Below are 27091 nucleotides of genomic sequence, written 5' to 3'. Positions count from 1 at the left end.
ATAAATCACAGACACCTGAATGAAAGTTATAAATACCTCTAATCTTCAAGAAGAAAACCATATAAATACCTCTAACCTTCATCAGGAAAACTACTAGACCCTCCCTTGTCACGTCTGCGGAGCCTTTACCTGTGGAAAGATACCATCACCATGCTCCTTTAAGTGGGGAATTAATATAATATCAAAGGAAATATTGTGAAACCTTTTCTTAAAATGGTTATTTGACCACTGCTGCATTTAACAGAAAAAAACTAAAGTTTTCTCCAATATACAGTCAACTAATTAATCCAACATTTTTATAAAACCTGTTGTAAATTGCCAAGTGGGCAGCATCTGACCTCCTCTACCTTCACGAGGGGAAGGAGAACCAGGATCAACAGTCCAAAGCTGATTTCTATGAGGTGGAGGTCAGACATGCATCCTCCCTCTGACATCTTTACCAATTCTGACACCAACTGCCCCTACCACGGCACTCTCTACATCTCTGTTGAGTTCAATAATTCATTGCAATGGACACACAGAACTCACAGACAATATTCAAGATTATGGGGTTTTTAGGGAAGTAACGGGTTACAATTTATGTTCAGGAACACTCAGGATACAGTTTTTGCAGCAGGACAACCTTTTCTCAGCTGTTCCACCGACACACATCTCTCTGGCCCCTCGGCCTCTGCCCTGATCAGGCAAGTGTGACAAAGCCCTTTTAGCTCTTCCAGTAAGTGTCCAGAGGCACCCCACTCCGCCAGTGAGCCTTGGCTCAAAGGCGCTCAGCTTTCTTGCTCTGTGGGCCAGGAAGCCCACTGTACCATCTCCTGCCACAGTTTCTCTGCCACTGCTTCTCGCCGTCTTCAGTGTTACAGCTCTCTCTCTCTCTGTCTCCTGGTTCCAGGAGCTTCACAGCGCAGGGATCCTGGGTTCAAAGGATGCTTTCCACGCTTGGCTCTTCTACCTTGGTGGTAATGAGATCCTCTTTCTGCTCTCGAATTGACTCTCTGTTAAGCCTAGAGGAATGGTAAAACTGACCACTTCCCTTGGTGGGCCACAATTACCTTATTTACACAGTCCCACCCAATTACTTGGGTGGAAGTTACAAGACCATGGCTAGAAAAGCCACACAAAAGCGATCCATCGCACCACACATTATTTTGAAGGATAACATTAAGGCTTTCTGCAATACTGCTATAATTTTGATATATAATCTTATTATTAAAACCAAACAATAAAATCAGGGAACTCTTATGTCACCAAGGTGAGGAGGGGGTGGGAGAGGAGATGAGAACTAACATTTATGAAGCCCTTCAATGTTTCAGATCCAGTCTGAAAGGCTGGCCTACCACATCCCATTTAATCCTCACAGCCACTCTAGAAGTAGAAGCATTAATGCTTCCATCATACAGACAAGGAAACCTGAGGCACAGGGAGTTCCCGATGTAGCCACATGACAAGTTAATAGTGATACTAGTGCCAGGTCTTGAACCCAGGCGATCCAACTCAGAGCCCAAGCTCTTATAAGCGTCCCACAAAATGTGTAGCAAAGTGAATTTCTGACAAAAAGAGAACTCCTTTCGCATGCTGATTCCATTACAAAACCTACAGTACTATTATACTTCACAAATCCTTAAGAATGACTTCTCAGATCAGGAATTAAACAATATATTATCATAAAATAGGATCTAAAATAAACATAAACACTAATATTCTTTTCAGGGTAAGCTATAAGGCAATAACACCAAATATGAAAACATACTAATACAGTGCCTCATGTTCCCTCCTTTGTGTAGGAAGTTGATAAAGCTCCACCATCAAGAGGCCCTGAAACATGAGTTGTTTTTCCAGAACTGATGATAAATATCTGCTGACTCATCTGTAGTCACTTCTTTCCTGCTGTCCAAGGTCAATGGTCATGAATTTACAGGATGACTGGTCAAGATTAGTAAATTCTATCACCAGTCCAGAAACTCTCCCTAGGTTTAGTGTGGCTGCCATAGACAGTCATCCCAAACATTTAACAATTTGGCCAAAGGAGAGAGAGAGAGAGTGTGTGTGTGTGTGTCTGTGTCTGTGTGTCTGTGAGTCTGTGGGTCTGTGTGTGTCTATGTATGTAGGAAGAAATATATCTTAATGTCAATCTGACTTTAATTGGGTTCCGATTTAAGTGAATTTCCATTAAGGAAAAGATTCTCAGATAATAACCATGACAGAGAAAAATATTAGCATTTGAGAATTCCCAGCACCCCCATCCCCAAGCCACCTAGCCAAGAAGAGGCCTGTCTGACCAGATGGGATTGTGCGCTTTTGTGATGCAGATCAGTGATGGGGTGAGGAGGTTAATGGGAGAACTGCAGCAGTCTGGGTTTACAAGAATAAAGACAGAGAGAAGCGGGAAAACCAAGTGGGCTGGGCTGGAGAAAAGCTTTTGCAGAAGATTAGAGAGGGGAAGGGAGAGATTTTTGGGGCACGCAAAAGAAAGATGGACAGACAGACAGGAAGCCCCCAGAGTGGCAGAGAGCTAGAGATTCATCGGGGAGTGGATTTCAGTACGTTGTGCTACAGTTTATGAATGGGATATCTCTTTGGAATTCTTTGAACTAATTCAGCAAAGACTTAAATTACTTTTCTATGATCTTTGGTGTTTCTTTTAATGTGTCTCTGGCTTGAAGCTGGCTTCCAGGTGAGGAGAAGGGGAGCCTGGCTTTATCAGAGTTACACAACTATTAGAAATAGTTCCGTGCCAGCAAATCAGTAACAAGAATAGGAAACTGGATGGAGTTTTTTTAAGTTGAAGCAACTCAGTATAAGCACTGTCACTGAATTTTCAAAATGGAAAAGCACACCGAAACACAATCTATGATAAAATAGTACAGCTTCTCTACTTACGGAAAATATTCAAAAGATTTGACTTTCACTGCAGATCTCATGAAAGAAGAGTTCATATTTGCGAAGAAAGGCCTGGAATGCTAGTGGGAGCAGTTATCCGCCCTTGTGTATGATGGGGGGATGCGGGTTCTCGCTCCTTCTCCCTTTTTGACAAGTACCTCTTCTCACAAGAGTTTCACTGACATAAAACAAAAGATCATTTCCAGTTGATATGAATCACCACATTATTCTCCTCAGAGTCTGAAGTGTGCTCCAACAGCAACTAAGAAGAACTCTTTAGGAATAATGTGTCTTGGCTAGCTGGGGAAACAGCCGTTTGGCGATAGCTTAATGGCAAGCAGCACAGTAAATAAGAACACACTGTTTTCCACAACCTGGTCAAGTTGCGAACACACCTATTTTAGTAACAAATGTGGCTCAATTTGTTTGTAAAAGGTGGTAGCAGTTTTGCGTACCTATCTTTTGGGGCTGAGGATTCATAAGGGCATCTGAGCGGTTCAATTGAATTCAGATCGACGAGGTTGTGTGGAGTAGCCATAGGGAAAGAGGCAGGTCTTTCACTGAGAGAGGCTGAGGATACAAAGCAGGTGGAGACAGGTCCTTATGGAACCCTCACTCTCCATCACTTATAGGTAGGTTAAGATCTACTGAAAGTTCTTAAAGCAAGAGTTCCATTCTGCTCTTTCAGGTGAGATGTATACCCATTGCCGTCCAGTCAATTCCGGCTCGCAGTGTTGCAGTGGGCAAAGCCCTCAGCTCCTAACCAAAACGTTGGTGGTTTGAACCCACCAGCCACTCTGTGGGAGAAAGATGTGGCAGTCTGCTTCCGCAAAGATGACAGCCTTGGAAACCCTATGGGGCAGTTCTACTCTGTCCTATATGGACGCTATGGTTGCGAAATGTAGAGTAGCAAAAAAAAAAAGAAAAAAAATTACTTTAATTTCTAGGACTTTGGATAATTTAAAGCAGACATTTTCAACCTACAGAAAAGTATGAGAAGCCCACAGAATTCTATACAGACCAGCCAAAGGAGAATTTGGGAGGCCAGCTCACACTAGAGGTGCAGAACAGCCACCGTTCCTTAGCATACCTTCTGTATCGCCTTCTACCAAGGCAAAAAGCTTCTGAGACACCACTTGTGCCCAAAGGCCTGAGTTAGGCAAAATCTCAAAGTTCAAGGATTTTTCAAGTATGACGGATGACCTCTGGATGTGGTCCAGAGTTTCTTTTACTTTGGTTTACAGCAGATATACAGTGCCAAGGCCTTTCACACGATAAAGGTCCTTATGGTTAGTCGTTGAGTTGGCTCCAACCCATGGCAACCCCATGTATAACAGAATGAAATGCTGTTCAGTCCTGTGCCATCTTCATGATTGTTGTTATGCTCGAATCCACTGTTGTGCCCACTGTGTATTTTGAGTGCCTTCCAACCTAGGGGGCTCATCTTCCAGCGCTATGTTGGATAATATTTGGATCCATAGGGTTTTCATTGGCTAATCTTCAGAAGTAGATCACCAGGCCTTTTTTTCTTAGTCTGTCTCAGTCTGGAAGCTCTGCTGAAACCTGTGTGCCATGGGTGACCCTGCCGGTATCTGAAATATTGGTGGCATAGCATTAGAGCAACACACAGGTCACCAAAGTATGGCAAATTGACAGACGAGTTGTGGGGATAAAGGTTAGTGGGTGAATATGGCTCCCCACTGCTCCCATTGGATCTGAGAGAGGTGCACCCCAAGTCTCGGGGTCTTGGCAGCCCATACCCACCGAAATATTTGCCAGATCAGAGGGGCAAGAACTGTAGGCTCGCTGCCTTATATGCACCTACCATGTCAGCTTCCAGAAATAGCCTGTATCACTACTTGAGATGACTATTCACTACCGAGCAGGCCACATCGCTTACCCTAATGTCTGGGTTCCAGGCCTTAAAATCCTTCCTGTGCCAGGGCTTCAGCATCTCCCCTAAGCTGGAGAAAGCTTAGAGATTATTCATTTGCGTCTTCTTCAGGGTATTCTGGAGGCAGACACCACCCTCCCTTGGCTTACACCAAGTTCCTATCTAATCATCCCTTTGCTACCTGCAGACTTTTCCACCCCTTCTAGGTAGCCCTCTGACTCCCTTTATAATCTTGTCTTCCAGGATCCATCTTCTGTCAAATTCTCTTCCCCCCACAATCGGTTCCATCTTAATTCTCCAGTCTTAAACCAAAGCCCAACGTATACAAAAAGTGAGTGTACCTAACAATGAAGGTTACACATTCTACTGTATCTTGTTATGGGTGATTTTTTCTTCTGTAAGATTCTCCTGGGCATAGAAGAATGTCTTTTGCAGAGCACCCTAAGAACAGTGATGCTAGTAGATGCTGGGGGAAGAGAAGGATGAGTAAGTGTATTGACATTATTCCAACTTTAAAAGGTAAAAACACAAATTGGGAAAAGAGACTCATAATGGAAAATTATCTGCGGGCTTGGTTTGCCTCCACAGAAGACTATGTTTTCTTTGTATGTCACAGAAATCATAAAACAGACAGCTTCTCCCTCTCTCTGACCTTTAGTTTTCTCATCTCTCAGGACATTACTGTTATCCTGGGCAGAAGGAAAGATAATCGTGTTGAGATGGTGGGTATATCCAAGGAAAGAAGAGCAGGGGCCAAATCCTAGAGCAGGTCAGGGAGAGAAGAAACTGGAGCTCAGAGTTACATGAGGAAGAAAAAAGTATAGGAATAAGAGTGTGTCAGGTGGTGTGTGTGTGTGGGCAGGTATCCAGTAAGAGGGGAGAAATGACTACTGGAGAGGGAGGCAGAACTAGAAATATGCCTCTTCAGGTACCTCTGTCCCTGAGCCAACTTCCTAAAAATGAAAAAGACAAGTCAGGTCTAAAATCCCTTCACACTCAGGTTGAATGAAACGAAACATAACTGGTTCCTATTAGAGAAGATGAAATGCTGAACAGAAGCACAGTTAAAACCCCAGTCCCTAGAGATTCTACAGCCCTAAGCAATTCTCTTTGCTTGGGCCATACCCTATGCCTGAGTACTGGCCAAGCATAGTAAACTGAAGTAAGAAAGAAAATATACTTCTCTTTTTATGCCTCAGCTAACATCAAATAGAATTTACCTCAAGAAGGTAAAAAATCAGGGCAAAAAACATTAATGTAGAACTCTGGCCCTATTAAACCTTACAGTCCCAATTTGATGCCTAAGTCTTTAATAATACTATAGTATCCTTTATTATCCCAAGCTGCTAAGCCTCAGAACATGGTCATTGCTTCAGGACATAAAAAACTTTGCATCCTGTGAGCCACTAAAGAGGAGCTTCTATTGATACAAAATCCCACCTACCACTGTTACTCCCTAAGACTTACAGATGAGATGTGCCCTAATAAAGCAGGTAGTTACTTTATCATTCCCCAACATACCCAGAACCCAACCACGTCTACCTCCACTGACATCCCCCTAGTCCAATCATGTTCTCTTTGACGATGAATGCAACACCATTCCTCTTTGAGCTGTCATTCCCAGCATAGTAGACTATATGATTGTCCGATTCAAAATGGCCAATACCAGTCCATTTCAGCTTACTAATGCCTAGGATATCTATATTTATGTGTTCCATTTCATTTTTGACGATTTCCAATTTTCCTAGATTCATACTTCGTACATTCCAGGTTCCGATTATTAATGGATGTTTGCAGCTCTTTCTTCTCATTTTGAGCCGTGCCACAACAGCAAATGAAGGTCCCGAAAGCTTGACTCCATCCACGTCATTAAGGTCGACTCTACTTTGAAGAGGCAGCTCTTCCCCAGTCATCTTTTGAGTGCCTTCCAACCTGGGGGGTGGGCTCACCTTCCAGCACTATATCAGACAATGTTCCGCTGCTATTCATAAGGTTTTCACTGGCTAATGCTTTTCAGAAGTAGACTGCCGGTCCTTCTTCTTAGTCATTCTTAGTCTGGAAGCTCGGTTGAAACCTGTCCTCCATGGGTAACCCTGCTGGTATCTGAATACCGGTGGCACAGCTTCCAGCATCACAGCAACTCACAAGCCCCCACAGTACGACAAACTGACAGACAAGACTATTATTCAAATTTACGCACCAACCGCTCGGGCCAAAGATGAAGAAACAGAAGATTTTTATCAGCTGCTGCAGTCTGAAATTGATGGAACATGCAATCAAGATGCATTGATAATTACTGGCAATTGGAATGCGAAAGTTGGAAACAAAGAAGAAGGATCAGTAGTTGGAAAATATGGCCTTGGTGGTAGAAAAAATGCCAGAGGTTGAATGATAGAATTTTGCAAGACCAACGACTTTTTCATTGCAAATACCTTCTTTCACCAACATAAACAGCGACTATACACTTGGACCTTGCCAGATGGAACACAAAGAAATCAAACTGACTACATCTGTGGAAAGAGACAATGGAAAAGCTCAATGTCATCAGTCAGAACAAGGCCAGGAGCCGACTGTGGAACAGACCATCAACTGCTCATATGCAAGTTCAAGCTGAAACTGAAGAAAATCAGAGCAAGTCCACGAGAGCCAAAATATGACCTTGAGTATATCCCACCTGAATTTAGAGACCATCTGAACAACAGATTTGATGCATTGAACACTAGTGACTGAAGACCAGACGAGTTGTGGAACGACATCAAGGACATCACCCATGAAGAAAGCAAGAGGTCACTGAAAAGACAGGAAAGAAAGAAAAGACCAAGGTGGATGTCAGAGGAGACTCTGAAACTTGCTCTTGAGCGTCGAGCAGCTAAAGAAAAAGGAAGAATTGATGAAGTAAAAGAACTAAACAGAAGATTTCCAAGGGCCTCTCGAGAAGACAAAGTAAAGTATTATAATGACATGTGCAAAGAGCTGGAGATGGAAAACCAAAAGGGAAGAACATGCTCGGTGTTTCTCAAGCTGAAAGAACTGAAGAAAAAATTCAAGCCTCGAGTTGCAATAGTGAAGGATTCCATAGGGGAAATATTAAATGATGCAGGAAGCGTCAAAAGAAGATGGAAGAAATACACAGAATCATTATACCAAAAAGAATTAGTTGATATTCAAACATTTCAAGAGGTGGCATATGATCAGGAACCGATGGTACTGAAGGAAGAAGTCCAAGCTGCCCTGAAGGCACTGGCGAAAAACAAGGCTCCAGGAATTGATGCAATATCAATTGAGATGTTCCAACAAACAGATACAGTGCTGGAGGTGCTCACTCGTCTATGCCAAGAAATATGGAAGACAGCTTCCTGGCCAACTGATTGGAAGAGATCCATATTTATGCCTATTCCCAAGAAAGGTGATCCAACCGAAGTGGAAATTATAGAACAGTATCATTAATATCACGCACAAGCAAAATTCTGCTGAAGATCATTCAAAAATGGCTGCAGCAGTAAATCGAGAGGGAACTGCCAGAAATGCAGGCCGGTTTTCTGGGTTTTTCAGAAGAGGACGTGGAACCAGGGATATCATTGCTGATGTCAGATGGATCCTGGCTGAAAGCAGAGAATACCAGAAGGATGTTTACCTGTGTTTTATTGATTATGCAAAGGCATTTGACTGTGTGGATCATAACAAAGTATGGATAACACTGTGAAGAATAGGAATTCCAGAACACTTAATTGTGCTCATGAGGAACCTTTACATAGATCAAGAGGCAGTTGTTTGGACAGAACAAGGGGATACAGATTGGTTTAAAGTCAGAAAGGGTGTACGGCAGGGTTGTATTCTTTCACTATACCTATTTAATCTGTATGCTGTGCAAATAATACGAGAAGCTGGACTATATGAAGAGGTACGGGGCATCAAGGTTGGAGAAAGACTCGTTAACAACCTGCATTATGCAGATGACACAACCTTGCTTGCTGAAAGTGAAGAGGACTTGAAGCACTTACTAATGAAGATCAAAGACCACAGCCTTCAGTATGGATTGCACCTCAACATAAAGAAAACAAAAATCCTCACAACTGGACCAATGAGCAACATCATGATAAATGGAGAAAAGATTGAAGTTGTCAAGGATTTCATTTTACTTGGATCCACAATCAACAGCCATGGAAGCAGCAGTCAAGAAATCAAAAGACACATTGCATTGGGTAAATCTGCTGCAAAGGACCTCTTCAAAGTGTTGAAGAGCAAAGATGTCACCCTGAAGACTAAGGTGCACCTGACCCAAGCCATGGTATTTTCAATTGCATCATATGCATGTGAAAGCTGGACAATGAATAAGGAAGACCGAAGAAGAATTGACGCCTTTGAATGGTGCTGTTGGCGAAGAATATTATATACCATGGACTGCCAAAAGAAAGAAATCTGTCTTAGAAGAAGTACAACTAGAATCCTCCTTAGAAGCAAGGATGGCGCGACTGCGTCTTACATACTTTGGACATGTTAGGAGAGATCAGTCCCTGGAGAAGGACATCATGCTTGGCAGAGTACAGGGTCAGCGGAAAAGAGGAAGACCCTCAATGAGGTGGACTGACACAGTGGCTGCAACAATGAGCTCAAGCACAACAACGATTGTAAGGATGGCGCAGGACCAGGCAGTGTTTCATTCTGTTGTGCACAGGGTCGCTGTGAGTCGGAACCGACTCGACGGCACCTAACAACAACAACAGTCCTATCGCCACCCTCTCTTGGGGCTACAGAAATAGCCTGCTTTTCCTCTTGCCTCCTGCAGCCTATTCTCTCCATAGTAGACAGAGCAATGCTTTAAAATTCAAAGTCCGGTCACATAATTCTCTTGCTTTTAAAACTCCCTCCTGGCTCCCTCCATTACATTTAGGATAGAATTCAGAGTCCTCCCCTGAGCTACAGGGCAATATGCAGTCTGATTCTGGGACGCTGAGCTTATTACTCACCACTCTCCTGGCACATGGTGAAGTAGACTGTAAAAAAGAAGGCAAAGTAGCTTCTTCCTAGAACCCAACAGCCAGCTCCCTCTCAGGGCCTTGGCCCTTTTCCTCTGCCTGCAATTTTCTTTTCTCTGATATTCTCATGGCTTGCAACCTTCAGGTCTCTGCTGAAAGGACAACTCCTTAGACAGATCTCTTCAGACCTACAAATCTAAAATAGCCACCCTGCCACTCCCTATCCCCTTCTTTATTTTTCTTCTTGCACTTATCCCTACCTGACAGTGTATGATTATGTCTCTTTGTTTATTACCTGTCTCACCTCCTAGGATGGAAGAAAAACGAGGGCAGCCATTGTCTTATTACTTGCTACACCCCCTGTTAAAAGCATGTTTATGGTAATCGATCAATAAGTATTTATTAAATGAATAACTGTGATTTTCAGAGTTCCATCAGAGCCAAAAACATTTTTGTTTTCTGTTTTAACACTTGTGCAATTTAACAAATGCATCGGGGAAAATGAGAGAAGGGATAAGAGAAGAAAGCCATAGTCAAGCTCAAGATCTAAATGCTTTTAAATAAAAAGACATTTCTTGAATGAAAGAAGAGAATGAGAAGTAAAAAAGAGACGAAAAATAGTGCTAAACAGCTGACACAATGAACGCAAAAATGCTTGGTGCAACATATGAAAAATAAAATCCTATTTCATACATAATTTGACAATTTCTTCTTTGGTTATAGATCAAAATCAACAGCGATATTTATACAGTGAAGCACAGATGCCTGTAGCTAGAAGGGGTTTGTCTTGAATGGGTTTTCAAAATGGAAATGAAACATAGTCTAAGTAGAGGTTTGTTCCTGTTTGACTTTATTTTGCAATTTGAAAAGAAATTCATTAGTTTCACAGATTTGCTATTTTAACACCATGCTTTTTCATTCTACCCTTAATCTATTTCCCTTAGTTCTTAATAACCATAAACATAGCTCTTGAAAATATATTTTAAATGAAGATGTAAATATCCATTTACATTATAACTTGTTATTTGCCATTGAGTAGATGGCCAGCTCATGGTAACCCCATATGTGCAGAGGCCTATCTTCCAAGGTGCCTCTGGATGGGTTCAAACTACCATCCTTTCAGCTAGTAGCTGAGAATGGATTATTAGTATTAAGGAAGTAGATTACAAACACTGTGTTTCTACAAACAAGGTCTTCCTCTCTCTCCAAAGTCTCCTCCTCCTGCTATGGTCCTTCTATTGTGAGAAACTTTAATCTATAACCTTTTACAATTTTCCTTTTAAAAATCATCAAAGGTAATTTTTATTCATAGTTTAAAAATGGATTGTTGGTTACATAGCAGCAAAGTATGACAGAATATTATATGTGTGTGCATGTAATGTCAATATGTAATGTTATAACCATGAGATTCTGTTATCCTTTAGAATAGGACTTTCTTTTAGTTTGACTTTTCTTGCCCTTCTATAGTATGGCTGGACAACTACAGTACAGCTACATAAGTTAATGAACAAAATCACACTCTGAAAGTGACCAGATTACAATACAGTAGTTCTTGAGAAAGACCGAAACCTGGGAAATGAAATATTCCCCTCTTGTCTAGACTTTTGTTTAAAGCTCTCTTCTACTATAAATTTCATTATCCCTTTCAGCTAACAGAGCCAATCTACTCTACCACTACTTCTAACACAAACTTTAAACCAGAAAGTCAGCAGCTTGTATCTCTCATGATCAGCAGCTTCAAACACCAAGTCAAATGTTGCTGGATGAAAGATAAAAAAAACCAGCCAGCAGAGATGGAAGCAGGGAGAAAATCCCGCACACTTCAAGCTTTCCCACCTTCAAGCTCATGGTAATGTTTTAAAGCTACAGAAGATATTGGAGATACTTCTTTCTAACTTTTTAGAATAAAAAAAAAAAAAGGGTATCACAACGGAATCAACACCATGGCTAACTTTGGACCATAAAGCTAAGATGTTGACTGTTGAACACCACCATTCTTTTTTCTTAAAAAATTAAATAAACCATTACAACAATATCATAAGTAATCTTTTCAATGGCTCCAAGACTTGTGAAAAACTGAGGCCACAAAGGTGAGTGAAATGTCCATAGTCTGGAGAGCAGGTGAAGCAGTAGATCCTTTGAACATTAGCAGTCAATACTCCTATAGCAATCACTTAGTTCAAAACTGCTCCCTGTCCAGACGCAGAAACTGAGCCCAGAGGTCACCTTGAGCTGTTGCTCTGCCACAAAATCAAAACATCCAACATAACCCCAATCTCCAGCTACCAAATCCACAGCTTCTCTATAAACTGGTCTTACTAGGCTACAGCCATTTGTTTTGTTTTGTTTTGTTTTAATAAAGCTTATGCCTTACACAGCCCACCATGACCTCAAAGAGTAGTCATGTCTTCAAAGTTACTCTGGCAATGGAAGAATTACTTACACTAGAAAGTTCAAGAAAACCTGAGAAACTGAGGCTCAAGTCACAAAGGAAATGCCTGAGGATGGCTCAAACTCAAATTAGTAATTTGTGAGCTCCAACAACAACGACAACAAAAATTCAGTTTAAAACATGATCTATAATTCTTGTGCACTCTTTCTTCAGAGCTCTGAAAATCACTGTCAGTGGCCGACTCATAGCCACGAAGTCAGCACTGAGGCCAGATAACTTTACTGTCAGTCCACCTGGTATGGGGCCAGGGACAAAAAGGCCTCAAATATAGTGGGGGCCCAATAAATCAGTGTTTGATGAATCAACAGCCCTGCTGAGAAAGCTTTGTTCTGCCATTAGATTGCAAGGAACAGCACTTGTACCTTTTTTTAAAACTTTAATTCTTTGTTGTGTCTAACAGCACTTCCCTTGCCTTCTCAAAACAACCATTCAAAAGCACGCATCTGTTCACTGGTTCACTGAGGTTCTGAAGTCAAACGCAGGCTGGGTTCCCAACCAGATTCCACAATGTGGGATCTGTGAAAACTCAGGCAACTTACTTTTCTCCTAGCTTTTGCTCCCTCAGCTATAAATTGGACACAGCACCACCCAACAAAGAACAGCTACTATTATTAATATCAGTTCATTGATTATCAAATTGCTTATATGTTGGGCACTACGTTAGGCCAGGTGGTAGTGATATGCAATTAAATTTTATATCTAAAAACCAAACCCGTTGTTGTCAAGTCGATTCCAACTCATAGCGACCCTACAGGACAGAGGAGAACTGCCCCATAGGGTTTCCAAGACTGTAATTGTTGTGGAAGCAGACTGCCAAATCTTTCTCCCATGGAGCAACTGGTAGGTTCAAACTATTGACCTTTTGGTTAGCAGCCAAGCACTTTAAACACTGCACCACCAGGGCTCATTGAGCTCACAGTCAATGATCAGAAAATCATGATGATTTAGTGAAGAATAACTAGATTTTCTCAAAGAAGGAAATGTATTTTTTCATCACATTTTACTCTCCTCCCATCCCTAGATCAGACCCACATTGATTATTTCCATTGCCCACAGCACTCAAGGAGATTGTGCCACAATGGCCATTCAACGCAGCACTTCACTACATGTTTTCAAGTCTCTCATTTCTTGCTTAATTATTCCCTGTGCATAAATGTTGTCTCTTCTAACACAGGGTAAACTCTGGGGGCAGGACGTTTCACTTCGTTTCTTTTGTACCCACCACCCACAAGAATACAGTACCTGATTGTAACCACTGATTCAAAGGGAACCATTCTAACCCTGTATCAGCAAATCCTGACTGGAAGCATTATCACCTCATGAGTACTTAATTGGGTGAAGCAATTTTCCTCACTGTTTAGAATGCTGTTATCAGAAACACAATTAAGCTGTGACACCAATTTATGATCACAAACTACTCAACTGGAAACATTTATAAGCTGAAGAGTACTCAGGGAAGGAGAGGTGGTAGAATGGGAGAACCTACTTCTGCCCAGTCCCATGGGAATGGACATGCTATCATTACCACCCAGTGCATCCCAATCATCCCTTCTAAAAATTAAGACAAAGTCTCAGGACTTCCCTGTAGCAACAAGAGTCTACTTTCCTCTCAAGGCATAAAGATCTCTATGTTCTACTTCTCATTTTACCATATATGAAGAATGTCTCTCTACATTGGACATATGGTGCATACAGAATCTACTCTGGAGACACCACCAGTGTGCAATAATAAAGAACACAGCCATATTCTCATTCCCATTTGAGGCAAAGGCCCCGCCAGTATACCCACTTTCTGCTGGTTCAATCATGCTTTAGTCATAATACAGTCCCAATACATAGGTTAGGCCGTGTTCTGGTATTTATTATTTCAGGATCCATAATTATCAAACCTGAAATTGAGGGTGACCACTTAGATACCTTAAGAAAAAAGGATCAAATACTGGACTATCTGTCCAGTATTTTTTAAACACTCAGTGAACTTCCAGATCCCTAACATAATCATGGCTCCTGTGTTGAGCTTTTTAGTGTTTTGAAAAAAAATTACAATGTAAATTTCCAAATATTTAGGACTCCTGTCCTAACATGAGATTTTCTAAAGTTCTTTTCCCATTGGTGGAGTAAAGCTTCCCCATGACCCCTCAGGTACCTGATGCAGAGTGTACCTCTGAGCTTTTCTTTTCACTGTCCCTCAGCCTAAAACTCCTGTCCCACCTCTGTTCCTTTGTCCAACTTCATCTTTCAAGACTCAGCTGAGACCTTAATCATTATTTTCACAAGCCTTCTCCTATCTCCTGGGATAAGAGACCCTTCTGCATTATCGCTCACCAGGTGATGCTGAAATTCTGTTTAGATATTCATCTGTCCCATGACTATCACTTCTTTAAAGGCAGGGACCGGATTCAATCCACCTTTACATTCTTAGCATCTAGTCACCCAGTGCCCTCGAGTTGATTCCGACTCATAGCGACCCTGTAGGACAGGGCTTAAATTGAGCCACACAAGGCAGTCAGTAAGGCCAACTGGAGTGACCTGCTAGATTTCAAATGAAACCAACAAGCCCAGGGATCAGACCCCATTTGTGTACCTGGACAAACAAGCCCATCAGGTGGCGCCATGTTGCCCTGGGGCTATTTCCAGTGACAGAAAAAGCTTTCTCCTCTGGGACAGATTTCACATTGCCCTGAAAGCACAACTGTTGGTCTTCCACAGATGGAAACATTTAAATTATATTTATCAAAAGAAACAGTTGTACTGAATGCTATATGTTAATCATAAAAGATTCAAAAACAGAAAAACACAAAGAAGTTAAAAATCACCTGAAACTTCACAACAGAGAGACTGGCATTGTTAATGTCTTGGTGAACAGCCTTCCATGCATTTTTCTTACACATGTGCAAAGAACTTCACATATATTTTAGACAAATAAAAATTATAAACAAGATAGTCTATGTAAGTTCCTTTACTCTTTTCATTTAATAACATGTTGTAGACCTCTTTCCATGTCAATAAATAAGGAGTGCCTTACTTTTTAAAGGTTGCATTCCAATGCGTTATTTTTTCAGAGAAAAAGACCCTTGAGTATGCACGTTTGCACACTTCTCCAATTATCTCCTTATGATAAATTCCTAGAAGTGGAACTGTTGGGGCAAAGGGCATGTTCATTTAAATTTTTCATTTATATTACCCAGAAAAATTGTCCTGGTTTGACATTCCCAGCTATAGCATGAGACATACGTGCATTCCCGCCAATTAGAGGGATGAAAAAGTGTTGCCTGTTTTGTTTTTTGGTGTGGTTTATTTGGCTACTAAGGTTTAATCTGGCTACTAAGATTATTTGAATATCTTTTTGCACATTTATTGGCCTTCTGTATTTATTCTCTTTTAATTGCCTGGTCACAAACTTTGTCCATTTTCCCACTGGGGTGTTAGTTCTTTCCTTACTGATTTTTAAGAGTCTTTTTTTATACTAGTCATATTAGCTTTGGTATTTGTGCTGCAAATATTATTCTCAATTTGACATTTGTCTTTTAACTTAGTTTACGGTGATTTATTTGCTTGCTTTTTGCCACACAGAGATGTTAAACTTTTATATAGTCAAATATAGTTTTTTTTCTTTTATGGCATGGGGTTTTGTGGCATTATAAGAAAGGCATTTTGCAACCTAAGATTATAAAAACACTCACCCATATTTTTATAGTACTTTTGTGGTTTTTTTTTTTTAACAGTTAGATCCACCTGAAAAATTTATTATGAAGGGAGGAGTTAGGGAATTCAATTTTTAATACTAAGCTTAGGAATAACACGACTTTTTAAAAGAATAAAATGTGAGTTGAAATAATACCTCACTTGTACATCTTTTCTACCTCTTCAGTGAGTTACGGATGCATTTATCCTCTCCATGGTACCTCACAATGAAATGTCCTCACCTCTACAAACACCTTCACTAAAAAAAAAAAAAAAACAAACCAAACCCATTGTCGTTGAGTCGATTCCTACTCATAGGACCAATAGGACAAAGTAGAACTGCCCCAGAGAGTTTCCAAGGAGCAGAAGGTCAGCAAGCAGTCATAGCTCTTGCACCACCAGGGCATGATAAACTCCAAAGTAGAAAAATTCTGGATCTCGCACACACACTTATATACAGAATTATGTCTGATAAATAAAATATAGATTTATTAACTTCTGTGGTTGGATTGGAGCACTGATGGCCCAGTGATTAACAGCTTGGCGGCTAACCAAAAAGGTCGGCACTTCGAATCTACCACTACGGGCAGTTCTACTCTGTCCTATAGAGTTGCTACGAGCCAGAATCGACTAGACTGCAATGGGTTTTTGGTGGTGGGAGTATTTTTTTAAGCCATTCTTTCATAGAAATACAGCATAAAATTATATTCAACACTCCTAAATCACATACTTTGGTCTTTTCATTTAAAGACACACACATACACAACTCAGTCTCACACTTTACACAGAACAGAAGCTCCTCTAGGTCTAAACAGAAAGAACAAACCATGAGAACACAAGTATTTAAAAATCTAAAACAAAGAGATAATTATTGTGTGGCTAACTGACAAACTTTTGAAGATTAAAAAGTTACATGTGTGCAATAAGTTTTTTATGCTTTTCTACCCAGTGTAATAAAGGGGAGCCAATCAACTACTTTCAGAATTGGCAATTGTACAGGTCAGAGGTCTGTGGTTTTTCAACCTGCTAATATAAGGATAATAATTTTTAATAATAAATGGCATCCATTAAGTGTTTATCGGAGCCCTGGTGGTTTAGTGGTTAAGCACTTGGCTGCTAACCAAAAGGTCAGCAGTTCAAATCCACCAGCCCCTCCTTGTAAACCCTGTGGGGCAGTTCTACTCTGTTGTGTAGGGTCAATATGAGCAGGAATGACTGGACGGGCAATTAGTTTTGTTTGGTAAGTGCTTATCAGGTGGGAAGTACAATTATAAAGGCTTTACATGCATTACTGCATTTAAGAATCACAACAGCCCTATAAAGGCAGGTTAAGTACTAGTATCCCCCACACTGTACAGAAAGGGAACCTGAGCCAAACAGCCTCGGTCATTCACCAAGACTACGTGTTAATGAGTAGCTGAGTAAGGATCTGGAGCCGGTTCGTCAGATTCCACAGCTGTCTGCTTGACCGTGACTCTGTATTTCAGGTCCACTGTAAACAGCCGCCATTGTCACAGTAAACCAGTTGCCATCAAGTCGATTCCAACTCACAGCAACCCTATAGGAGAGAGTAGAACTGCCCCATAGGGCTTCCAAAGACCAGCTGGTGGATTCGAATCGCCAACCTTTTGGATAGCAGCTGAGCTCTCAACCACCGCACCACCAGGGCTCCATTACCACAATTAAAAATAAAAAACCATTGCTGTCGAGTTGATTCCAACTAATCATGCAAGACCTTATAGGAATCTCTATTAATAAAGCCCAGACATCCTCATTTAAAAATCTAAGCTGAGCTTCTGTGGCCATTTAACATCTACTTCCCAAAGACCCCTGAGTAAATGTTGGTTTAGACTTAATGCAAAAGATAGATATCTTATAGCTGAGGGGAAAATCTCTCTTAGTCAAGAGTCAGCATCTCAAGTCTAGACACAGTCCCGCATCTTTAGTTAAATGAACTGAGCATGGTTCTTAGACTCAGTTTCCTTATCTATCAAGTGGGCACAATAATTGCAATTGCATGTGAAACTGCCCTACATACTGCAAAGCATGAGTCAAATAGTTGTGCTTTTGATGCCAAGTGACAATTCAGGGACAAAAGGAACAACTGCATTCAGGCCCCAGGTGCAGAAGGCAGGGGCTGTGCTGGCTTCTGTGGAGGAGAGCCAGGGCCTAAATGAGGTACACACCCAGGTGGGAGCTGCCAGGTGGGTGCTGTCAGGCAGATGCTTATGGCAAAGCAGGCCCCTTCCGTCATACCAGCCAGGATTCCAGTAAGACGCTATTGGCTTGAATTTCTGAATTCTGTGATGTCAGCTCGGGAGAAAATAACTCCGTGAAGTGCTGTGGGCAAGGAATCCCTCCCACCCCCTCTCCTGTTGCTGAGTCACATTTTTCTGAACTTTGCCAGATGCGTCTCTGCCAAGGCACAAAGCAAGTCCCGCCCTCAGCTCCTATCCTACATGCGTTTCACTGATGGTACCAGAGGGGCAGGGAGGCACCCAGCAGCTTCTCCACTGCTTTCTCTGGGGCTAAGTGTATTATTCTAAGCAACGGGGTGGCACAAGCAGTTTGTGATGGGCTGCTAACCGAAAGTTGGTGGTTTGAACCCACCTAGTGGCTCCTTGGGAAAAAAGACCCGGAGATCTGCTTCTGTAAAGATTAACCCAAAAACCAAACCCAGGGCCGTCGAGTCGATTCCGACTTATAGCGGCCCCACAGGACTGAGTAGAACTGCCCTATAGAGTTTTCAAGGAGCGCCTGGTGGATTCGAACTGCTGACCCTTTGGTTAGCAGCCATAGCACTCAACCACTATGCCACCAGGGTTTCCGCTCTGTAAAGATTACAGCCTAGAAAACTCTATGGGACAGTTCTACTCTGTCACATGGGGTCACCAAGAGTTGGGGGTCGACTCAATGGCAGCTAACAACAATAAGAAGTGTATTCTTGTCTTCTGTCTGAGGAAGGACTCCAAGCTGCTATAGACAATACCAGACACCTGGAGGGGAAAGAGAGCAACTAAAGGAAACCCTCAAGACATAAAACTGAAGGGACATCAGGACCCTCCAGGATGCCCCTGCCAATCACCTCTGACAACTCACAGGCTCCGTCACCTTACACTAAGGCTGTCTTGAAGCAGGGAATGACAAATGGTCCTATTTTTCACTCATCACTGTATGTAGCATTAAAAGAAAAAGCTCACACCACCACTTGGCAAGGGAAATTAAAGTAGCACTTGGAATTTTTTTTCTTTTAAATATAGAAAGTTTAAGGCATTTCTTGGCTTTCTGTCACAGAAAACTTTTCCAAATAGAAATTAATACTGGCACTATCACAGCTAGAATAAAACTGTATGAAAGGGCACCTAGCGCAGTGTGGTGGGAACAGGGACAAGAGTAAGGAAATTGGCCCACCCTACTCAGGACAATTTACTTATATTTACAACTCATGCCTGGGTCCTAATCGTGCACCAGGCATTCATTGTTCTCGGTGCTTTCCATTGTTAACGCCTTTAATAACTCTCCTCACCAACTCCAAGAGGTGAACACCCTTTTTAAACTCCATATTATAGGTGAAGAAATTCAGACACAAATGGGGCTAATTAACCTGGTGAAGACAACACAAGTAGTAAGTGGTAAAGCTGGAATCAAACCCCCGTTAGTAAGCTAGAACTTTCAACCACTACATTATGGTGCTACCCATACGCACTTGTGCCATCTCTCTATAGTCAAAGCAAGCACCTACCAGAATGGCCACGGGAACCATCTAAAACAAGGAAATGAAACTAACACTTTTTGAGCACCTTCTTTGAGTCAGACATTTGGCTAAGCACTTTAACTTCAGAAGACAACAGAAGCTTCCCTAGGTTAGCAAAAAAGTTAACATTAAACCAAAAAACAAACAAACAAGAAAACCCCAAACCTGTTACTGTCAAGTCAATTCCGATCCATAGCAACCCTATAGGACAGAGTAGAATTGCCCCAAAGGATTTCCAAGGAGCTGCTGGTGGATTCGAACTGCCGACTTTTGGTTAGCAGCCGTAGCTCTTAACCACTGCGCCACCAGGTCTCCCACTAGAGACTACCACTAATTAGCATAGAAAGATCAGTAAGCTAGAAAGCGCTGCTCTTCCTCCCTCATCTGCCAAGATGCCTGACAATCTCTGCTCTCTCGTGGTTCTCTGTGTACCCTTCGCCCCGGCACCCCACAAACCTCAATAAGTGTACAAGACAGGTTCTGGCTTGATACACCTTCCACTTTATGGACAGTCCAAACAATAAAAGAAGGCTGGCTTCAACCCAACCCCCTTTTCTCTTAGATCATGTAATATATAAACTCCAAAATTTAAATTTGAAAAGGAAGAAAATCCTAAACACCAACATTATCTTTCAGTAACTTAAACCAGCTCTGGCCAATAGAAATAAAATATGAGCTACATACGTAATTATAATCTTTCCAGAGCCACATTAAATAATTAAAAAGACATAGGTGAAATTAATTTTAATAATATATTTTATTTAGCCCAATTTCTGCAAAATATAATCATTTCAACAGGTAACCAATAAAAATTATTGAGTTATTTTACATTACTTTTTCCTATTAAGTCTTCAAAATCAAGCATGTATCTCACATGTACAGCACGTCTCAATTTGGACTGGCCACGCTACCACGAGCTCAGTAGCCACATACGGCTAGTGGCTACTGTGCTGGATAACACAGACTTAAACATTCTCTTCTCTCTGTTACTGTCTCACAAACACTGATACCTTTAATTAATCTTTATGCAACCAGAAATTATTAAAGGAAGAAACAGAGAATTATTACTTTGCCTCCAACTGCTTTGAATTTCTGAATGAATCTGATGTATTTTCTTATTGAATCTTTATAACCCTGTGAATTAAGTTGCTAGAGCATTTCAGATGGGTAACAGATTGGCATTACACCACCACCAAGACACACAAACTTGCTACATGCAGCCAAGGATACAGGACTCCACCGAAGCTACCTTGCAACATCAAGCTCAAGCAGAAGGGATCAGTCAAATTCTTGCTTCACTACTGCTCTTTTATACTCAGTCTTATAGCGCTGGTCCAGAAATTATCATAATAATCTAAGGGCCTCCAATTAAGGGAGTGTTCACAAATATCTAGCTCTCTTGATCCTTAAACCAAACTCAGCATCATCAAGGCCACCTACTCATCTAGGGGGAGATGGCCCAGTCCGTGCCCAAAACAATCTCTGAACAGTCTTCCTGCCTCCCGTTCCCTGGCATTGTGGGAATCTTATGTCCTCTTACGGCAATACAATTCCTGTCTTCAGGGAGCTTACTGGCTCATAAGGAATATGATATATATAGTTTTTTTAAAAAAGATTTGACATATAAGCAAATATATATATAAAAAAAACCAAACCAAGCAAATATACAGACGTATAAAAAGTATTCTGGGATGGCGGAAAGAGATAACTTCTGAAGGTATTAGGAAAGGCTTCATGAAACAGTTTACACCTGTAAGAAGAGTAGGATTTAAAGGGATGAAGGCAGGAGAAAGGCCTGTGCTGAGCAGGGGTCATGTTGTACAAGGGGACGAGGGGGCCAGGAGGTGTGCGGTTAGGTTACAAGGTGAGTTGTCCAGTCCGGCGAAAACAAAAAAAAAAAACCAAACCCACTGCCGTCGAGTCAATTCCGACTCATAGTGACCCTATAGGACAGAGCGGAACTGCCCCACAGAGTTTCCAAGGAGCACCTGGTGGATTTGGACTGCAGACCTTTATGGTTAGCAGATGTAGCTCTTAACCACCATGCCACCAGGGTTTCCATATAGTTGGCAGCGGTGGGATAAGAATCAAAAAAAAAAAAACCTGTTGCTGTCAGGTCGATTCTGACTCATAGCGACCCTCTAGGACAGAGTAGAACCGCCCCATGGGGTTTCCAAGGATTGGCTGGTGGGTTCGAACTGCTGGCCTTTTGGTTAGCAGCCAAGCTCTTAACCACTGTGCCACCAGGGTGGAAGAACAAGGGACATAAAACAAAGCTGAAAAGTTAAGGTGGAGCTATCTTCAGAGGCCTTGAATGTTAAATAAGGATTTAGGATTTTATTGACCGAGAACTAGGAACAACAGTCCACAGCAGGAGAGTTAATAGGGCCAGAAAAGTACTTTAAAAGATGAACTTGACAATGGTACAAACGCTGGCTCCAGGTCATGAACAATAACAACCTAAACTACGGTTGTGGTTGTTGTTAGGTACCACTGCTGAATTGGTTTTCGACTCATAGCAACCCATGGGACAGAGGAGAACTTCCCCTTGAGGTTTTCTAGGACGTAATCTTTACAAAAGTAGATTGCCAGGTCTTTCCCTGCGGAGCCACTGGGTGAGTATGAACTGCCAACCTTTAGGTTAGCAGCTGAGCACTTAAGAGCTGAGTCACCAAGGCTCATTTAAATTATGGTGGTGATAAGAAAAGCTAAGCTATGAAATGGGAAGGCTCACAGTACCTGGGAACTAACTGGAAGAACCAAAGGTGATTCAAGTTTACAGCCTATACTATTGGAAGAATGGTAATGACCTTCACGCAAATAGGAAAATCAATATAACTAAACAGCTTCCCCCCTCCCTCCCCACCCAGGGATGGGCTGCAGAAGAGATAATGATCTCAAGTTTTGACATGTTAGTTTCCCTAATAACTCCTGAATCTGTCCTGTACACCTACTTTAATAGTCTAAGCAATGACTGTTGAAAGAACTCCAATAAGCACTTGGCTTTCTATGGAACTTGCTTAACCAGTCATAACTTGAACTGGTTGTCACTTATTTTTTGCAAGCTGGTCTTGGCAATCTGCTCAGCTATCCTCCAAATGACCTCCACAGATCTACTGACTGTTATTCACATCTGTACTGCCCACTGAGGGGAAGAAAACTCCAATTCGGAAGAAATGGAGTCTTCTGGCCTGGATTTTACTTCTGAAGGGGCCACATTTGGGAGGCAGAACTTGAGATCTGCGGCTTTTAAGCTTCAGCATTTAAAATAAAACCTATGGTAAATGTCAGTGATAAAGTTTCTCCTCTCTGAAATCTAGAGGAGTCCAAATTCCCATTTGCCACTTAGCGCTCAATGGCAGAACATTCTCCAGAAATTCTGTTGCACGCATGTGGAGTGACCAGTTTCCTAAATAACCAAAACATCACTGAGGAGACCAAACTGCTCAGTACAAATGGAAATTACCATTTGTAAAAAGACATTGCTTATCAACGCTCCCCAGCATGTCTTAGAAGCTATGAAATTAAATTAACACCTTTAGAAAAAGGATCGAATGTGTGGGTGTACACACACTCTGAGGCACATACTTCAGAGCCATCCCCAAATATGTCACACTTCACAGACTTTGTCAACTCTTCAACAGCACATGGTAATAACATTTAAAAAACATTTTTAAACATTTAGCTTTTAAAAAGTGAATGAGATCACTTTATTCAGTGAAAAATAGAGGGGGTGATACACAATGCAGAATGCCATTGTCCAGTGTAGAATACACTCCAGTTATGGAGTTCTAATTGCTACTCTCAGTAGGTGTATTAGCCAGTCTCCACATGCGGCCCCTGTACTCAAGAGGTGGAGTGCCTTTGTGCTGCCCTTGAATCTGGGCTGGTCTTACGTCTTTCTTTGATCAACAGAATGAGGCAAAAGTGGTACACTTGGACTTCCCAGCCCAGATCTTAAGAGGCCTGGCAGCTTTCACTTCCTTTTTTGGAAGCCAGCCACTAGGTGAAAAGTCTCACTACCCAGATTAAAACAGAGGTCTCATGGAGAGGGCCTGAGGCCATCTCGAACAGCTGAGGCAGCCATATGATTGAGCCCAGGCAAGACCAGCAGATGAGCCCCAGGCAGCCCACAGAATCATGAGAAATAATAAATCATTGTACATTCAAGCCCTTCAGTTTTGGGGATGCTCTGCTGTAATAGGTAACTGAAGCAATGGGTGACAAAAGATACCAAATGGTTAAAAGTGAGCCAGATCAACCGTTCATCTGTGACCACCTTGGGATTTTGTATACTACTTCTCCTTGCCAAGTAGTAACACAGACAAAGTATAAACACAGACAGGACCTTCTCTTGTCATAGTCAAGCTCTAGCAGTAGTAACATCTAGGACACTGGTGATGATGCTCACACTGGATTCTCACCATTCTACCCCCAGAGTCCAGAAGAACTAGAAAAAGTATCTCTCTTGATTGGTGAAGCTTTCTCCCTCCTTGTATTTCTGCTTTATCTAACACTATGCCACAAACTTGGAAATGTTTACGCTGAGTAAATAAAACTTCAACATGAGTATTGGGAGGATGAAGAAAAGTTAAAAAAAAAAAAAAAAAAAAGCCAGTTGCTGTCAAGTCGATTCCAACTCATGGCAACCCCATGTGTGTCAGAGTAGAACTGTCCTCCACAGCGTTCTCAATGGCTGATTTTTCATAAGTAGATCACCAGGCCTCTCTTCTGAGGCACCTCTGGATGGACTTGCACCTCCAATCTTTCGGTTAGCAGCTGAGTGCATTAGCCATTTGCACCATCCAGGGACTCAAAGAAAAACTAGCAGAGGCTAACTACGCTTTAATGGCACGGAGTATGTGGAGCTACACAGAGAGCAATGGTTGGACAGGCTTGTGGAAGACTCAGTTATCACCCCCAGTTCTAGACCCTTTCCTGCATCCACACTCCTCTCATGGATGTACTGTGGTCAGAGTACATTTCTCTGCCTCTTGACATTGGGCTTGTTCACATGACTCGCTTTGGTCAATGCCATGTGGGTGCAAGTGACAGTGGGCCAGCTTCACGTCCAAGCTTAAGAAGCATTGCATGTACACTCTTTCCCTTGTGAGAAAGAAGAGCATGCCCCCACTAGGTCACTAGTCCCAGGAGGAAGAGGAGAGAGACCTGGAGCAGAGCCACCCAACTGACCTACCAACTCAGGATCAAAACAGAAATGCCACTGAGATTTTGAGGTTGTCTGGTACTCAGTAATAGTTGACTAATTCGTCTCCTTTATTAGCTGCTAAAATTTGCAAAACACACATGGAACATTAGAACAATAGAAAATCTTCCTGGCTATCTAAATCGTAACTAAATTTGGAAACCAATGCTTAGGTAGTCTCACCATCAAGCAGAATATAAGTAGAGGATTTTGAATATCACCAAATCTTCTTCTTACAGTCTTAAATTATCTTTCAAAAAATTGTAATTTGGTATTCAGAGTTCTCCATAATTTGACCCTAACTTAGTTTTCTAGCCAATTCCATCCCACTCGTATTTTATATTCAAGTTAGATTATTTATAATTTCTTGAATATGCCTCATGCTGTTTTCCCTCTAGTCTTTCCTCATCCAGTCCCTACACACTTCATCTGACGCGTTTAGATTCTTCCAGTCTTTAAGAGGATGGTCAGATGTCACCTCCTTATGAAATCTTCTCTGATCCCGCCCTTTAAGGCTATCTCTCCATCCCCTGACTCTTATCATGGTGTGTGGCCTTCCCTCTTAGGAAATTTGGTTTATTCTGCCTCATAACACTTTCTTATCCTCTTATAAGGTCCTAGGAGGCAAGGTTTATGTATTATCTACCTCTGCACCCTCCACAGGATTTAGCAGGACCCACACCCCTTACAGACCTTCTAAGAACAAGTAGCCAATGGGAGGCAGCAGGGCACCAGGAAATGATATCCAGAAACATATGTGCACTTTGGAGGCTAGAGGTCTGGATTTTATTGCTTAGTAGCTGAGCAACATTGGACCAGTCTCTCTGTGCTTCACCTTCCTCATATGTAAACCTGGGATAAGGACACTTACTTCACAGCACTGTTTTGAAAATTCAACATGAGAATGAAGGTAAATGACTCACGGTATTTGACAGAGAATGGAGACTCCATAAATCACAGCTCTATTACAAAAATGACAATGACACAGAATATCACCCAGAAGTTAAACAAATCCCTGATGCTAGATTATTTTCTCTTAAAAGTTCATTGTTTGAGAGTGACAGTAATGACTCTAGTTTTAACAGAAATTCTAATTAGTTCTTTTCCCAGTGGTTTCAATGATCTGAATTCCAGTTTTATTCACATGTCCACATGATACTTTCTCCATAATTCTAAATTCCATAGGTAGTCACCACTAGAAGTAAATTTGTTCCAGGCAACAAATGCATCTCCTTAAAATAAAACAAAGCAAAACAAACCTCCTCCCCACGTGTACTAGTCCACTTTTAAAGCAGCATCAGCACTGCCACAGCCCCCCCAGTTCTTTACCAGTGAACTGGAACAACCACTACACTGCATCAAACAGTAGGGATTCTAAACGCCATAGGATTGTACTACGGTGATCGAACGGTCTAACTTCAGTCTTTTACACGTAAACATTATCTCAATGACATTCCTTATCAACTAAGAGATGAGAAGGTGCTTTTAGGAATAAAAGTATCACACAAATGTCAAGTAGTATTATTGCTAAAGTCACACGCAGAAGCAGCTTTCTCTGCCTGGTACTAACCAGAATTTTGCACTGAACCCATGGCCATGCTTCATCAGAGCAATAACTAGTCTTCCAAAGAACAAAGTCAATATTACGCAAATTCTAAAATGGCCAGGCAGGTAATGTAAATGAGTGAACGGGGCTTGGGTGCATTCTCCAGAAGGGTTAGCAGTTCACTAGAAGTTCACAGCCTGACCTAAGGGGCAACTGCTACCTCACTCCACTGATTGAAGCCTCAAAGAATGAAGACCCAGCGTTGCCAGATCTCCTGACTTTTGAAGGGAAGCTAGAAAGTTAGGGTTTTATTAAAACATTGAGGAGCCCTGGTGAAGCAGCGGTTAAGTGCTCAGCTGCTGACCAACCCTAAGGTCGGTGGTTCGAACCCACAGTCTGCTTTGGAAATCCTATGGGACAGTTCTACTCTGTGCTTGAGGGTCGCTGTGAGTCAGAATTCAATTTGACGGCAACAGGTTGGTTTTTAGGTTTTATTAAACATTCTGATTTTTGAAGGCAGACTTGCTTTTTTAGTTTTAAATTCTTGGGGGGCCAAAGAAAATATATTTATAGGCCAGATGTGGCTGTGGGTTGGCCGTTTTTGACCTTGGCACTACATATTATGAAGTCACTTTGAATCATCACAGTAAGGTTAAACATGATTATCTATATTCATTGTATTTGTATTTTTTTATGGAAATT

General features: G+C 41.7%; 1 protein-coding gene across 4 annotated transcripts in view; it reads right to left on the bottom strand.

Annotated features, from left to right (window-relative positions):
• The window catches only part of C24H1orf21 (chromosome 24 C1orf21 homolog), a 328797-nt gene that overhangs the window by 188479 nt on the left and 113227 nt on the right, over positions 1 to 27091 (bottom strand). The gene's annotated exons all lie outside the window — the stretch shown is intronic.

Source organism: Elephas maximus, chromosome 24 (genome assembly GCF_024166365.1).
Source record: "Elephas maximus indicus isolate mEleMax1 chromosome 24, mEleMax1 primary haplotype, whole genome shotgun sequence".
NCBI lineage: Eukaryota > Metazoa > Chordata > Mammalia > Proboscidea > Elephantidae > Elephas > Elephas maximus.
The sequence above is the reverse complement of the archived record's forward strand: the minus strand, read 5'-3'. Positions and strand labels throughout refer to the sequence as shown.